Source organism: Ochotona curzoniae, unplaced genomic scaffold (genome assembly GCF_017591425.1).
Source record: "Ochotona curzoniae isolate NIBS_2020 unplaced genomic scaffold, NIBS_Ocur_1.0 contig_2723, whole genome shotgun sequence".
NCBI classification, from domain to species: Eukaryota; Metazoa; Chordata; class Mammalia; order Lagomorpha; family Ochotonidae; genus Ochotona; species Ochotona curzoniae.
In genome coordinates this window covers 19,703,096-19,720,634 of record NW_024465573.1, presented here as the reverse complement: position 1 = coordinate 19,720,634, position 17,539 = coordinate 19,703,096, and positions in this window count along the sequence as shown.

The following is a 17,539-nucleotide window of genomic DNA, read 5'->3' as shown; positions in this document are numbered from 1 at the left end:
AGGCTGGTGCTTTCCACAAGAGGAGACATTCATGCTAGATTCTCTCTCTCTCTTCATCTCTCTCAGCGTGTAATTCAGAACTCAGCTCTGGCTAATGAAAATCATACTCAGAACTTGGTCTCAAATAATTGAGAAAGATAAGTGGCTTTTTTTTTTTGCCTCTTCTATTCTTGAGGATGGAGCTGCTGAGAGTGGTCAGGGTGAACAGGGTAGTTTGAGGAATTCCAAACAGAGAAAATCAGATCAAGACAGAGGAGGGAGAAAGAGAGAGAGAGAGAGAGAGAGAAAGAAAGAACATCTTGATGACATTAATTGGTCAAGAGGGATCTCATGTCAGTAGATTTGAATTTTTTTCATTTAGCACCTTTTAAATTATGCTTTTGTATACTTCTACCTGACAGATTGTTACTGACACATTAATCCTTAAGAGTTGACATGAGGGTTAGAATTAAAATGAGAACAATGTCTGGAATCTGGTTTGGAAGACCAATATCTGGTGATTGGTATTATGTCCTTGATTGGTATTGGTTTCCATGGTTAAATCATAATTCCTCATCCGTCTCTTTCAGCCTCTCAACCAAACTTTCCAGAACTCTCCAGGTGGGAGGCATCTTTGCACTGTTGTAGAACCTGATTGGGGCCAGAGGCTTCTGCTTCTCTCTGCTGCCCCTGGCCTTACCTCCTCACAGCCTAGAAGAGTGCTTAGGATACTCTAGGACCTCATATTCTGTCCTGTGATGAGTTTCCTAAGCTCAAGCCAGCCCTCCCTCCCGACCACACCTGGACAGGGGACCAGGATGCAGCCACTGCAAGCATGAAATGAGCAACATGCTAATTCCATGCAAATGAATGTCTATTTTGAATCAGCAGCCTGGGCACTTTTTTTTTCCTGGTAGGGCTGAGACAGCAGGAATGATGATGAGGAGGAGGAGAGGAAGAATGTCTCTTGGAGAGCCCACCAGCCTGAGGAAAGCTGCCTCCTGTCCACTATTAGTCCTTCCTGCTATTCCACCCACTCATTAGCAAGCATGAAGTATGAGGGGTATGAGTGAGATACGCGGGGTTGGGGGGAGGGCAGAAAACAAACTCTGCGCTGAATAAACTAACAGATGGAGACTTAATTCAGTTTGCATCCAATCCACCCCAATACCAAGGACTTTGTCTGCCTAACAAGGGAGACCTCAGGGAGGGAGGGGGTCCTGCTGCAGAGGGGCTGGGGGAGTGGGCATGAGCCTGGATCCACTCCTATCTCTTTGTGGCAGCCAGATGGGTATTTCTGTTTTAAAGCTCCTCTCCCTTGGGCTGATTCTGCATTCGTTCTCTGATTCAGAGGGATACATTCCTGGGCAGAAATGAGGCTGGCTTTGTAGGGGGAGGGGATTGCAGGTTAAAGAGGAAATGAAAAGCCACCTGGAAGCTGAGGGACAAGGCCTGAGGAACAGTCCCCTTCCTTCACACCCAACCACAGCCATGGGGGGAATGGGAAGGCAAGATACCTGAGGAGCAGCCAGCATCCAGGCTGTGGCACCTGGAGTCCCAGTTGTGCTCAGCCACAAATAACACATTTTGTCCATCATCAGGTGGTCTAAGAGTCCTTGAATGCTGAGATTCCCATTCATGTGAGGAGTTGGGAGGCTGACTCGAGCATGTGCATGCATCTCGAGGTGTTGTGAAATCATGGACTTTCTGCCAAACTGCTGTTAGGAAGGGCTATTGGTGACCCAGGGCGTCACTCACCCTCACTCTGGACAGCTGAGGATTGGAGTATAGGCACCATAGCAGTAGCCAAATAAAAAAAAAGTATCATCCAATGGCACGGCATTGCCAAGACCTGGAACAGAATCTCAGAACATAAGCCATGTGCACTCTGGCTCGAAGTCAGGGTAGGGTGAGTTGGGGAGAAGAAAGGAGCTCCCTTGTGTACCTGTCTGTTCTACTCAATAAGGCTGGGTTCTGCCTCGGGTCTTAGGTGCTAAAAGGAACAGAGAAAAACAGATGGTCTGACCAGATTCAAGAAGGGTCCAGGTGTGTCTGGCGTAGCAGGGAAAACTTTCCCTTCCTCTTTTAGGTCCCCTGGCTGGGCTGCCTCAGAAATAAGTATACACATTTTATTTAACATTTTTAAATACAAGTGGAAGTTTTCACAGCAAAGATGAAGATCCAAAAAAGTGAGTAGGAGCAAGAGCTTATCTCTCTCTCTCTCTCTCTCTGTCTCCTCTCTCTCTCTTAGCAAAAAGTCATAAATGTGTGAACTGACAAAGAAAATGAGATTTAAGCTTCTGAGGTTGTGTAATCATAGGTAAGTTGAAAATGAGCGTGGAAACCAATAAAAGAAAAGGGTTGCTTTGATTGGTTGGTACAGAGTCCTTCTTGCATTGACTCCAGATCTCATGGCAAGAATGTCCTTCTCTGCCTGGTACCCAGAGAGCAGCAGGTTGCAATCTGCTTTTAGGTAGGAAAAGGAGGTGTCACAGAGCCCTTCCTATTTCCACCACCTCTGAGATCCTCCTACACTTCAGCTCAAAGCTATCTGTATGCCAACATGACCATAGTGGTATGTCTCAGTTGCTCCCTGTGTTCCAGCCTGGAACAGAGCAGAAAGGAGAACCCTCCCATGTGAAAGACAAGTGCAATGTGACCTTACTTGCAAGGCCAAGATTGGCATCCCCGAGCATGGCTCCTGCCGTGGTGATGCAATTCCTTTCTAATGTGAGTAGATATTGCAATGGTCCTTCTTGCTTTCTTCCTGACAGATAGCAAGGGAGGCATGCAACGCTCTCTCCTAGGCAATATTTGGCATCAAATTTTGAGTGTTTGGTCCTGGGAACTTCATCTGTCCTCAGAGGGCAGGACTCCTTTCTGTGTCATCAGATAGGACTCAGGAAAATATGTGCAGGAGCAGGTGACAGTTCCCTCTGCTGGAGGTGTATGGCATCAGGAGGACAAGGGAGGTCCAAGGGGAGAGAATACGTGTGGGAATTCAACTCCACCTGCCCAGTTGCCAATCAACTAGTGTGTCTCAGGTTGAAAGGCTGCCATTTTGAACAGTATCCCTTGCCATCTCTTTGCAGTAGAAAGAAAATGGATATTGAATCCTGTTCTTGGCTACATTCTGGGTCCCTGTAAATAAGTATGGTTGGGTTTTCCCAGTTTAGTGGGTGATGTACAGAAGTTGAGGGGCAATCACATCTCCTTAGAATGCAGTCCTTGACCCAGAAGCCTAGTGAGGTGAACTGAAGAATATGCTGGGGTCATTTCAGCTGAGGAGAGGAAAGCTTTAGGGCTGACAGTGTTGAGTTTTAGGGTTCTGTATCCTGGAGGAGGCTATGAACTTGAATCACCTTAGAACAGCCTCAAAAATTGGGTTTGCCAAGATGCTAAAGAATGATTCTCATGAACCATTTCCAGAATGAACTGTTATACCTTGGGAACAGGTGGGCGGAGCCTCCCAAACGTGAAATATTCCTAGTGAAGGAGGGGCACGTCCTCCAAGTCTGGGAACACGGTCTGCAGTCGCTAACCACAAGCACAAATTCCTTTTAACTTTGTGGAATGTTGTAAAAACCACTTGAGAGTTCCCCATTCCTCCCCATAATGTATATTTGCTTTAGTACAAAAATAATGTCTTGGATCCATTGTCATCTGTTAAAGCTGACCACAGAGGAAAGTGCACCATGCTCATGCTGTAGCTTTAGGGATGTCATGTCCTGTTCCCTGGGGCATGCTGTTTTGAGAAATACTATCCTTTAACAGTCATAGTCCCTGGTTCTAAAGTTTGTGGCGGTCACCACTGTCTCAGGGGTCCTCCTGATGGGAGTCTTCCTCTCACGGGTGGTGAAAGAGTCTAGGCACTTGCTCTTCCCAACCCTCCCTGAATTCAGGAAGGTTGCCTCCTTGGCTATTACAAGAGCATAGCATGTGGTGCCTGCTCCAACAGGGGCATCTCTCTTCAACAGACAGGATGACATGCACCAAGAGGGCTTCCAGGTGGTGGGTTCATGATGACCTGTTCTTTGGGAAGCCATGAATGTCATCCAAGTCCACCAGAAGCCAGTGGTGAGCGACCAGATACAAAAGGAAGTAGCAGAGTGTGGGGCTAATGAACTTGTATTCTTTCATTTCTAAAACTGTTCTCTTTGTGTATCTAAATGGACAGCTATTATGAGTTTCCATAGTTACCAGTAGAGAAGAGTAGGGGGAGAGATGAATGAAAAGTAATTGAAAATGCTGACTTTGAAATAAAAAAAATACACCTGGACATGTTGTGCTCTGCTGCCCATCTCCCAATTCTTCCAACTCCTACACACACTAAGGGAGGGAGATAAGCAGAAAGAAGTGGTGGGAGAGAGAGGACAGAAAGCAAGAGAGATTTACTAAGGAGCTAGAGTAAGAGAAAAGCAGAGGAGAGGTGAGCTGAGACTCCCAGCTCCTCCATGGACAGCTTCCTAAAAGTGTCCAGCTATTTGTTCAAAACAAACTCTGGAAGCCTGTGGGGGAGGGGGAGATTTAATGACAGGAGCTACATCCTCTTTTGGATCTGGGGCCTGGGAAGAAGAAGGGAGGGGAGATGTGCTCCCTAAACAGACTAGGCTGATCTGTGACTGGGGAGGCTCTGAGGTCCCCAAGGATGTGAGGAACAATCCCCAAGCCCCTGGAAATTAGGAGCTCAGCTTCTGTCTGCCGCCCAGCTGGTTCTCAGGATGCATTGCTTTGTCAAGCTCTCGTTGTTGGGAAGCAATTTCCGCTCTGTCAACCCAGGTCCTAGCCAGCCAGCTGGGGAATGCAGTGTTTCTGCATGGTTCCCATGCAGACAGCATTTCATTTCTGCTGCACCTGGCTGGCGATCTGGCATAATGAAGTATAGATCTCTTTGGGCTGTGCAACCAGGGCTCACTGGTAAAGTAGGGCTTCCAGTGTGAATCTCTTTTTTGCCCCTGTATCCCTAGGGAGAACTGGGTTTCCCCATCCCAAGCATCCAGAACCACATTAGTCAGATTTGCCTGGTGCTATACTGCCCAAGGCAGTTAACTTTTCATGAGAGAAAAGCTACTTAGTTCACAGTCCTAAGCTTCAAGGGCAGGGTGCCTGTGCTGGCTTAGTTCTGATAAGGGGCCTCTTGAAGCCAAGTCATATCAAGGTGGCTAACCCTGGAAGGAGTGAATGTGGGTGCAAGCTGACACATCTTGGATATGAAGCAGGGTCAGAGGAGTGGTGGGGGGGAGGCCTACTCCTCTTACAGTAAGCCTCTCAAGAGAACTACTAAAAGGTATCATGAGAGCTACCTTGTTTCCTTCCCAAGAGTACCCCTTCTCCCCTAGTGCCCTCTGGATCTCTCCCTAGGCCACTACCTCCCAATACCACCACCCTAGGAGGAAGCCTCTACTACACGGACTTTGGGATAGCATATAAACCACATCCAAACCATAACAAGCACACTCTTCTGTTGGCTTCTATCATAGATCTTCCCCTGTTCCCATGAAAAGACTGAACTCTATGAAAGCAAGGCTTGTGTCTTTCTGAGTAGCTGGAGAGTGGGCAAGGGGTAAATGCTTAGTCATGAAAGAATGAGCAATGCTGAAAGGAGTAGGCTGTGCTGCTTTGGGGACCTAATAGCTCATCTTTGGCTCCCAGGGTATTTTTATCTTCCAGCATTTACCCAGCTCTCCTCCATCAGAAAAAGCATGAATCTGACTTGATAGTAGCAGTGGGAAACCCACTGGGGACCATTCCACAATTCTGATATTTCCACAAAATTGCTTTGTTGATATTCAATTCGCTTCCACATTCATGATTTTATTTGATTCTTGATAGCAATTTGGAAAAAGAACATAGGGAAGCTAAAGTTACTGGAGAAGTCAGGGGCTTGTTCATGACCACATAGGTAAGGGATAATGGAACCAGTATTAGAATTCTGACATTGTGGTTTCTGCCCAGACATTCTGGAAAGAAACCAATAATGTCCTAATATCCTTTACAAAACAACACTGCTTTAAGAGGCCATGGGGAAGAACCTACTGGGTGTGGAAAGAAAGCCACTTTTCTCATTCATTTTTCATGAATATCTTCAGCATATTCCCTGGGAAGTATTGAAAACATTGGCAGTCCAGCAGGAGAGCAAGATCCATAGGTGGCTTTGAAAGACTGGAGCTCTACATGAGGTTTAACAATAACATGGTGGGAGAGAAGGAGGGAAAAGGATAAAAAATAGTCTATTGGAATTTGTCTTTCCTGACCTAGAACACTGCTGTAATGCATGATAGGAGGACTGACTGATGCCATAAAGAACATTGCTGGAGTTGATGGCACTAAGGAGCTTTTATTTTAAAAAGATTTATTTATTCATAGAGTTACAGAAACAGTGGGAGAAAGAGAGATCATACATCTTTTGGTTCTTTCCCCAGATGGCCACCATGGCTGGCACTGGGCCAGGCTGAAGGCGGCAGCCAGGAGCTTCTCCCAAGACCCCAAGTGGGTGGCAGGGACCCAAGCACTTTGGCTGTATTCTGTTGTTTTTCTCAGGTTATTATGAGGGATCTGGATTGGAACACTCATACCAACATTCATATGGGATGCTGGCATCACAAGCAGCAGGGTTACTAACTAAACCACAATATCTGGGGCTGCCCAGGCCCAAGCTGGGAGCCTGCTTGCCAACTACTTGAACCATCACCTGTCACCTCCAGGGAATTCCTTAACAGAATCCTGGAGTCCAGAGTAGAGTTGGAGCTCACACTCAAGCACTATAATATGAGCATCCTGAGTGATGTTTTAACCAATGCCCATTTTGACTTCTAGAAAGTTTAAAGCTAGGGCACAGATATGAAATGTTAATGGTGGTGACTGAGGAGTTAAGAGATTTTGGAGAGAACTGATGAAATCCTTAATGAAGGAGGAGATTGAAAAGGAAAGTGGAGGATAATGGTGACAAAGATGAGTTTGAAAGTTACAGGATATGAACCAGAGAAGTCCCCAAAGAAAGAGTGCCTTTTCAAGGTAGTGCAAGGGGATAGTTGAAGAAAGTCACTAGACTGAATTGATGGCATGGAGCAAATGTTTTTGACTCCTTCAAATTCATTTGTTGAAGCCCTAATCCCAAATGTGATGTGGGCAATGGAACTTTGGGGAAGTATTTGGGTTCAGACAAACTCACAAGGATGCACTCTCCATAATGGGATTATTATTTTCAGTTTTCTTTCTCTCTCTCCTCCCTTCTCCCTCTCCCTTTCCCTCAGCCTCTGCCTCACCTTCTTTTCCATTCCCATAGAGAGGAAAAGACAGCAAATGATATAATCCAGGAAAAAGGTCCTTACCAAACATTGCACATGTGGTACCTTGATCTTGCATTCCCAACCTCCAAAACTGTGAGAGTAAACATCTTGTTAAAGCCACCAAGTGTGTGAAATCTTGTAATTGCAACTCTAGGTAAGATAACTGGTATAAGGTGATTGTTGTATTTATTCAGGATCGAGTCAGGAAGTTACAATGTTTAACATGACTCACATTTATTTTTCAGCTAAGACCAGGCATAATGAAGATATTCCATGGAGTCACTAAAGAACTTAAACTGATCAAGTTCTCCACACCTTGCCCAGCACCATATGAAACACAAGACTCCCATGGTCACTACTGCAGAGGAAGAAATGACTGAAGAGTTGTAATAGTCCTTAACTGCCCTAACTCACGCTATACCAATGCATTGGCTTGTACTAGGCCATGGCCAGCTTTACTGCCATGGGATTGGGAGGTAGAGGAACATGTAAATATTCAGAGCAGTAAAGACCACTGCATCTCAATAATAGACTTAACTAATTGATTCAGTCAATGTTTACTCCTGTGTGTTGAACAACGTGCCCAGTGCTTAGAATGCAGGGATGAACAGAAAGAAGCAATGGCTCCTGTCTTACAGAGTTTGGGGGAGACTCTGACATCTTTGGGTGAGTGGTCTCTGACATCTTAGCTCTCCCAGTTTCTGACTCAGAGCCTTCCTGGATAACGTCTTGTGTTCCTATTAAGACCAGCCTCTGAGTTGAGATTTCACTTCCTATATCCAGCTTTTGCTAGGCTACAACACTACATTGAGTAGAACAGGTGGAATTCTGCTTCAACAACCCATGTCCCTTCTGGGTTTTCAGCTGCAGAGCTATGGGAATTAGTGCTTCAGGGCCATCAGGTTTCTACAGGTAAAGGATGGGACACTTTCCAAGCAGACTTGTCCATGATACTGACCAGGAAAGGGACTTCTGCATTCCTTCTCAGATACCTAGTTGGGTCTGGAGAGCTAATAGTGGCTAACTTTCAGCCTTATGGCTTCTAAGAGTGTAATACTATTCCACTGGCCATAATTGAAATTCTATTAACTCTGGAAACCACTATTGCACATAAACCTCCCCATCACTGGCTATCCTACAGTGAACGTTCCCTCATCGTTATTCCTATAAATCACTGGAGATGGGCTAGGAACCGATCGATGAGAAAAAATTATGCCACGGCATTAGATTTCATCATATACAACTTGAACTATTACTTTTCTGTCCTGTGGTATGAGGAATCATGAGAATTAATAGTCTCTTTCTTCCCTGACAATGGGTTTATGACATAGCATTGCCTGGATTCTATTTCTTCCTTAAAATCATCAATTAATTTTGGGTACTTCCACTACACAGTAACTTCCTGAAATTAGCAACCATCACCTTTCTCTCCTCCTGTAAGAGCCTCAATGGGATTTTAAAGCATGACAGGCTTTCCCAAGTTTCCTTTTTCCTTCTGATTCAGATCACAGATCTACCTCCACAGACTCCTTTCTCTGACTTTCTCCATATATTTCCCCTGGTTTCATCTTCTCAACCCTGCCTGCTTCTTCTTGACAGCTGGTGGAGATGGGCAAGCCTGGGGTCACGGTATGCTGCAGAGTGCTCAGCTGCTGCTGCTTGCCCTGCAGTGCCCCTGACTGAAGTGCCAGTTTGTCTCAGCTGCTCCATTTCAGGTTAGCTTCCTGCTAATGCACCTGGGAAGACAGAAGATGAGGGCTCAAGTGCTTGGGGCCCTGCCACTCAGGTGGGAGATCCAGATCAAGTTCCTTATACCTGGCCCTGGCTGTTGTGGATGCTTGGAGCATAAGCCAGAAGATGGACGATCACTCCCAGAACCTGAGTAACTGCAGTGGATACTGGTCTACCAGGCAAATGGAAGGTAGCTGAAAGGCTCCCACCTGGCATGAAGTCAGGGGTCCCAGAGAACAGAGATGAAGCACAAACAAGATGGAGTCTTTGATGTTCTAAGTCCATCAGCAAACATTTGTTGAATATCTTCTATAAAGGTATTTTAAGAAGTTTGTGGAAAACTGAATTAAAATATGTTTATTTTGGAGCAGAAACATATATGAAGGATCTTCAAAAGGATCATGTAAAATGGGTATCCTGAATAAACTGCACGGATTTAAATTTTATTTTTTTTTGCCCCAAAAATAAACACGTCTTGAATTCTATATTCCATGCACCTTTTGAAGTGCTCTCATATGTGCAAAACATTACACTGAATGTTATTTTAAACTTTTACCATATTTGTGTATGAAACCCAGATAACTGGGGAGGGAAACGAGAAATTCTGCCTAAGATCTCTGGATATTACCCTCCTCCCCAACTAATCATTCCCAGTCAAGGTTTCAATAGGCTCACACAGCGAGAGAAAACATTTCTGAAATCATTCATTCATTTGTTCATAGTTTCAATAAATATGGAGAAGTGATGTTACATGTAAGGCCATGCTTGGGATACTTAACGGTATGTAAACATAACAAAACCTTAGCCACAGAGCTTATATATTCACTGCTTCATTTGAAAAGTAAGACCCTAAGGCAAGTATCTCACAGTTCAACACAATATCAGAGAAATGCTTTTGGACTAGAGGAAAAGAAGTCTTGATTGGTAAAGAAGCAAGAAGAGAGAACCCCTCTAACGGACCTGGCTTCTCTAGGCTTCTGCTCAAAAGTTGTCTCCAACTTTCAACGCACTGTGGTTTGAACTGCAACCACAAAACACATTAGTATGGGTCCAAATGACTGAACAGCCAGCAGAGTACACAGTAACCAGCACCTGCTGGTTTTTCTGAGATTCCCCAACTTCCAAACCATGCAGGGCTGCAAAGGGAGAGCAGCCATGTGACCGTGAGCACCTGCCCCCTGATGGAGCTGGTTGGCACAGGTGAATGCCCCAAAGCCCAACTCAGTCCTTGGACCCCTGTTTCAGGATCTGTGGCCCTGGGCCCGAAGAATGGAAAGTTTTTGTCCTTGTGGCTGAACCATAAGATGGGTATCTAGGGAGCTACCATCACCATCAGCCTTGTTGCTAAATGCCTGGCTTGTAGAGGTGAAGGAAATCAGTAAATTTGTAGAGAGAGGAAAGGAGGAGGCTGAAAATAGCAAGTATGTGAGAAATGAATAAAGTCCTGAGTGAATTGGAGCCCCCAGCTATAATAATTCCTGAATATCAGTGGAATTCACACTCTTGAATTTCAGGAAATGTTCTAATGTCCTAAAATGCCTTTTTTTTCCCCTTCTTCTTCTTCTTAAAACAAGCTGAGCTGGGTGGGGTATCTGTCGCTTGTGCTACAGCATGTTACACTAATTGAAATACAGCAGACAGACCATATGCTGAATTTACAAAAAAACATTAGCTGAAAAACCATGATGTCAGTTCTCAAAAATCTCTCACCTACATTGTAAGAATTATATATTGTCAATATGCTGGAAATTAAAGGAGATTTTGGGCTGCACGTTGGTGCATCAAGCTTATCTTCCATCCTGTGGCACTGGCATGGATTCCAATTCGTGTCCCAGTTACTCCACTTCTGATCCAGCTCTGTGCTTGTGGCCTGGTAAAGTAGCAGAGAATGGCCAGGATCCTTGGGCCCCTCATCCACACGGAAGACCCAGAAGAAGCTCCTGGCTCCTGGCTTTGGATCAGCTCAGCTTTGGCTGCTGTGGCCAACTGGTGAATGAATCAGCAGATGGAAGTTCTCTCTCTCTCTCCCTGTAACTGTGCCTTTCAAACAAATAAAATACGTCTTAAAAAGAAGGAAAGGATGTCTCTGGAATGAATCATCTTGGAACTCCCCTTCCCTTAAAAGGGAAGTACAAATACCTGACCCCTCTGCTCAAAGCCAAGAACCAGCACCACTCAGAAAACCTTTTGCCATGTCCTGTAGGTAGGAGGACCCAGCAGGCTGGGGTCTCACACCTGCTGGACAACTTCAACGGCAAGAGGACCTGGCAGGCCAGCTTGGGCTACACTGATACTGGCCTGTACCCCAGGGCTCTGTCAGAGTCAGTCAAGGTTGTTTTCACAGCCACTTGTGCGAAAGAACTGGTGGCGAGAGAACCTACCGGCATGGCAGGCTTGGCACAGACACACTACAGTGGATGTGCAACAGGGGGCATGTAAGTGGCACAGGCTGTCACTGCACCAAGGCCTGGGAAGCAACGGTCAAAAAGAAATCAACACCACACCTGAGCTACAGGAGATGCTGTCAGTTTTCCATGAGCCCCGCGAACACAGCTGAGAGGGCAGATGCCTGGGCATCTCCAGGTCCAGAGCTGTGGTCATCATTTTGCTTTTGTACTAACAGGAAGGAACTTTCTAACTCTCCTTAGCTCTCCTGCTTCCTGCTGCTCAGTCTCAAGAGGAGTTAGAAAGAGTTGAGCAGATGGGAGGTGGCTGCAAGGGAAAGAGGTTGCTGATGGCATCTCTGTCCCCCTGGGGTAGGGACTTGTCTGAGCTGACTGAGGCTACAACAGTGGCAAGAGCGGCAGAGCCAGCCTTATGTGTTCACCAATTTCTCCTTGTTTTTCTTCCTGCAAAGGCATGCTCTCCAGGTCCCCTGATGTTAGGGGATGCTATCTATATTCCGTTCTGCAGAAAGAAACATGATGGAAAGCGCTGTGTGTCATGTCCAGAGGCGAGGCAAACCCCCTATGCTACCTGAAGGCACAGGTTGGTCACGCATCCCCAAGAATGAAGCTTGGTGGTTGAGTCATGCATAGAGGAGAGCTACATGGGTGGCAAGGGAATAAGCAAGTGTTTAAAGGGACTGTAACAAGCAAATGCAAGGGGATCCCATATATTCAGCACATTGATGATCCTTCCTATAGCAATGATAATCCATGACTTGTAGAGTTGCTACAAACTGAAAACAACTTGGTGCATGTTAGGCTCTGTGTGAAAGTCAATTTTTTTAAGGGAATGAGTGGCAAATAAGAAAATGCAGGACAGGAAGTTTATGATGAAGCTGATAAAAAGCTTAACCAGCTTTTACACTTCTGTCTAAGGCAAGATGCCCTGTTAGGTCTAAAGGGTCTTCTGCCTTCTAGAAATGTATATATGATGGGAAAAGGAAGGAGGTTTGAAAAACTGTCCAAGGTTTAAAAAAAAAAAGGATTTTCTTTGAAGATTTCCAAAAAGAGAGAGTCTTTGGAAACAGACACTACAGGTTGGGTGATTGCAGATTGCATGCACAGCCTCTGGTGCTTTGGTTGGTTCACTGCAATAGATGCTGTCAGGGCCCTGCAGCTCCGAGACAAGGGTTGGGTTGGGGGCTCGACAAACTGCTTTCAGATATAATGCCACCAAGATGCCGCTCTAACATCCAATCTCCCAGATTTTCCCCTAAAGTGGAATCAGACTCCAAGCTATGCATGTGAATATAACACATATAGTGCATAGTTCACCCTATGAACCGTATTGCCAAGCTGCCCACTAGAGCTGTGCCCCACAGACTTGTAAGACTAGGGAGGTGCAGCAGGCAGCCTTGGCCCCTGGGACCTACCCAGGGTAGCCACACTCTAAATGGGTCCTGCAGTGCAGGTGTATTTGCCTCAACTGCAAAGGACAGATTCTATTTCAAGCCTGTGGTGTATATATTTCTAACGGACTCCTTTTCAAAGGCAAATCAATACCAGGCCTGCCAGGAGCATTCCAGGGATACAAATGCCAGGGCTGGGAGGGAGCAGGAAGGCCTAGCCTGTGTGATTAGTGGAGCAGAAGTTTCAGGAGGCCATGACTTTGGCCAACATGAGACCTCACATGCCAGTGACCGGAGCAAACATGTTAGCCCACTCGCCCTGTCCAGCTCACAGGCTCTCCTCATGACAAGTCCTTCTCCCATGAGGGCTCACTTGGCAGAGCAAGATGGCAAGGCTCAGTTGGTGTCTGTGCACACGACCTAGAGCAGGCTCTGCCCAGGGGTGGGGAAGGAGTCTGCTACCTGTTCCACAGGAGGGAGCACCGCTTTCTCCTGGTGTTTGTTAATGCCTCTCTCCTAGGACTTCTTTTATTATTTTTTTAAGATTAATTTTATTTATGTATTTTTTATTGGAAAGGCAGATATACGGAGGGGAGGAGAGACAGAAAGGAAGATCTTCTATCTGTTGATTCAATCCCCAAGTGGCTGCAAGTCGGAGCTGAGTCGATCCGAAACCAGGAGCCTGGAGTTTCTTCTGGGTCTCCCATGTGGTGTCCCAAGGCTTTGGGCCATCCTTGACTGCTTCCCCAGACCACAAACAAGGAGCTGGATGGGAAGCGGGGCCACCACAACACAAACTGGCACCCATATGGGATCCCAATGAGTGCAAGGTGAGGACTTTAGCTGCTAGGCTACCATGCCAGGCCCTCTCCTAGGACTTCTTTATAACACAGGGACAGAGACAGCAACTAGGGTGGGAAAGGCCTACTCTGTGTGATTTTAGAAACAATTCACTAGCAAAAATCCCCATGTTGCTTTCTCCCGAGGTGCCGGAAAGATCACCATGAGACACTTGTCCCTTTGAACTTCAGCATCCCAAGTGATGGGTAAGGTCATCTTGTGCTACATCGACGGAAGCAGCACATCCTCTATGAGCAGACTCTGAGGGTCACAGGTACAGGCCAAGGGTTTCCTCGGGGACTCTGAGGATGGTTGCGGCACACATCCAAGGGTCCCCATGTCCATTTCTGCATGTTGAGTGGGCACCCCAGCAGGGGAACTGAGGAAGTGCAGGGAGTCTTGGGCAGAGGTGCTAAGTCCCAGCTCTTTACATAGTTCCAGAATCTTTATCTGGTTGCATTCATCTGGGAACTTGAAACATAGACCTGGAAGCCCACAGAGGCAGGACCATGGGGCTACTATGAGGCCCTCGAGTTTCTTTCCCTCCCATGAAGGTTCTATAGCCACACTCTTGTCTGCCAGCTGCCCAGTACCTCTGCCACCCAGGCCCTTGGTGGCACATGTAGGTTGTGCTGGTGTAACGACCCCAAGGCCCTATCTTGGCAAGCAAGGTCAGAGACCTCTCTTAGCCCATGCCACCTGTCCCCCCTACCCCTCCACTGCATCCCAGCACAGATTTCTTTTATCCCAGGGTCGGTTTGCTATTAATGATATTCTAAAAACAGCAAGTTTGTGGCCAGGGGAAATCAATTGGCCAGAAATGTGACAAAAGGGGAAATACTCCACAGTATATGAATGTATGAATTATTGATGTTTTCAGTTTACGGCTCTTAGACACCAGCACAGAGTTGGAAACAGCCAAAATGCCTGCTCTTCCCTGACCCCCTCCCTGGGACAGACTGGAAGCTTTGCTGTGCAGATGAGTGGCTGGGCAGGAGGACCAACCGGGCCTCCAGACCAGAGGAGAGAGGCCACAGAGACTATGGAGTTGGCCGGCTTTTGGAGGCCCCAACTCTAGGATCAGGGGGCCACCTTGTAGACTCAGCAGCTGCTGAGGAGGAGAGACCCTCTATTTCCATGTCCATGGGTCTATGCAGCCAGGGCCTTCTGCAGGGTTCAGCACTCATAGATTCTGTGCTCCCTTTTTGCCAAGGGCTTTGAAATTTCTGGAGCATTACCCAATCTTTACACAGAAGGAAGAGGGGAAAAAAATGCTCAGCTGCAAACAAAAACAAACCCTGCTCCTTTTAATCTATAAACCATTATCTCCTCAATTCAAGCTTTAAGATTCTGAACTAATCTGCGATGCTAATAGTTGCTGAAGGATGTATTGTGTGAGGTCTGCTGTGGTCTGAAAATCACTTGTACACAGGCTCCAAGAACAACACGGTCTCTGGGGTGCGCCGCCTGCCCCTGCTCTCCTCTCTTGCTTTTCAAGTCTCTATTTCTCACTAGCTTTTGCTGTTGCTCATAGCTCTGTAAATAATCTCATTGCCCTACAAATGCTGACTCCCTCTAAGAGGATCTGGTAAATCCTGATTACGAATCCGTGCCCTTACTTCTAACCTGCCTGCTTACCCCGCCTGCCCAGTCCCTGCTGGGGGGAAATGTCTATCGGAAGCTCAGTTACAGGCTGACAAGTTGAGCAAATGAATGAACACATTTCCTGTCCCCGGGATAGAATTTCACTTGGAAATTGTCTTCGGCCTCGGTCAGTGCGTCAGGCCCAGGAACCATGTCAGGACCATTGAAGAGAGAAGAGGGACAGCTGTTGTGCAGATGAAAGGCTACTTGCTGTCAGCACCTTCCCTCCATGGTTTTAACCCTTTGGCTGCCTGACCACTGCTCTGAACCTCCCACTAACTTGAGGATGGTTGGATTTTTCATTCCCTCAGAAGCAGCACGTGGTCATGACATTTGATTTCTGGGCTTCTGCTGCAATGAATCCTTTGGTCAGGCTCAGTGCACACTGCTCTGAGATTTCTGGATGACTCACTTCCCATGAAGCATGATCACAGAGAAGCTGGGCCAGATAGACTGGGGAGAGAGATGGGGGTGGGGTGGGATGGGGAGGGAGGGTGAGCAGGTGAGCGGGGAGGGTGAAAGAAGAGCTGAAAGTGGAGGAGGGAACCCAATTTCTCAGAAGTTTCTCCCATCAAAGTGAGGGTCTTGGAGCACTCCTGGGGTTATCTCTGGGTGATACAGAGGAGGGGAAGTAGGGAAAGGACTGGAAACTTCTCTGGTCTCCTCTGGCCAAGTCTGGCTACTTCTCTGGTCCATTTGGGAAGGGCTGGCCTCTCTTGGCCACCTTGAATTTATGGTCTGTGAAACAAGGAGCAAATAGTTCGGGACGTACACGCTTTTATCAAAGGCTATGCCAAATGCTCTGACTCTGAACTCATTCTCAGTTCTTTTTAAGTTATGGCTGGCTACAGTCTCTTGGGTTTAAAGGGAGGGAGAGAAAGCAAGGTCGCACTACAGACTATGCTAGGACTACTCTGGCCAGGAGCACTGCTGTTGCCTGAGCATGGCCTGGGGTACTGAGTTGCTCACCGGTGGCAGCACCTGCTGGCTCTTTTGTTCCCATGTCTGCTATCTGCCTCTTCTTCAGAGGCTGTGACAGTCCTTACAGGCCAGAACTAGGCTGGGCCCGCATCACTATCCAACGATTCTCTGTTTGGGAAGCTGCCACATGGCTGCATCTTGGATCCTCTTGGGGATGTGAGGGCCACTGGAAACAGTACTGATTTTTGCCTGTAAACCACCAAAGTGGCAATTTCTCTGACACCGTGTCCCTCTCACCAGCAGCAGCAGCCATGGTGGAAAGCATCACAGGTTCTTAACCCCATGCTGGGTTCTGCTTGGTCTGGATGATATACTCTTTTAATCACTTGGCAGCAGCACACTGGCCAGTGGGAACCTGGCACAGCCTCCCTGGAATTTTTCTACCTGCTGTGTCTGTGTTAATGACTCTGCTGGGTCAGTCAGGGTGGCTCTGCATGAAGGTAGGCAGAGGGTGGGGCATCCTGGAGGATGATGTAGGGAGGAGGTGGCACCAACCTCCTCAGAAGAAAGGAAGAGAGAACAGTGTCATCACCGGTGAACCTGGACCCCCATGCTAGCTATGCCACCTGCTTACAGAGTGTGACCTTGGGCAAAGTTCTTAGCATCTCTGAAATTGGTTTTTCTCACTGTAAAACGGGGCAAATAAATCATTCTTCATACACTTGTGAAGATTAAAGATAATGTGTCCAGTGCATAATGGATTTTTCAATAAATGTTAATTTACCTCTCTGTCCCTCCCAACCTGATGTGGTGATTCTAAAATAAGGCAATGAGGCCCAATCAATACCCTTGCAAGCAGTCAGGAGCCTTTTACACATCCCTGTGTCTTTAAACTCCCATTAGAAGTCAGCCCTGCCAGATGTCTTCTGGGGTTTCATTGCCTGCCGCCCTCTTTCTTGCAGGTGGTTTTCAAGCCCTGGCTTGAACACCTCTAGGGACAGTGATCCCACTAACTCCCAAGATAGCCCATTATTTTTAGAAAGTACTGGCTGTTTGAAAGTTCCTTCCCCCACTTACCTATAACATTCATCTGATTGTGTCAATTCCACTTTCAGGACCACCTGTACTGATTATTATTTTTTTATGTAAACTGTGTTTTTAATGGAAGATTCACTGTGTACGCATATTTTTTGTGTTTTAAAAAGATTTTATACATGAAAATTTTGCTAGTGAAAGAGAGGCACCCCTTTCCTATGCATTGGTCCACGCCTCAAAAGGCTGTTAACAGTTAAGAATGGGCCACCTAGGCCAGCAGCCAGGAACTCAATCCAGATCTCCC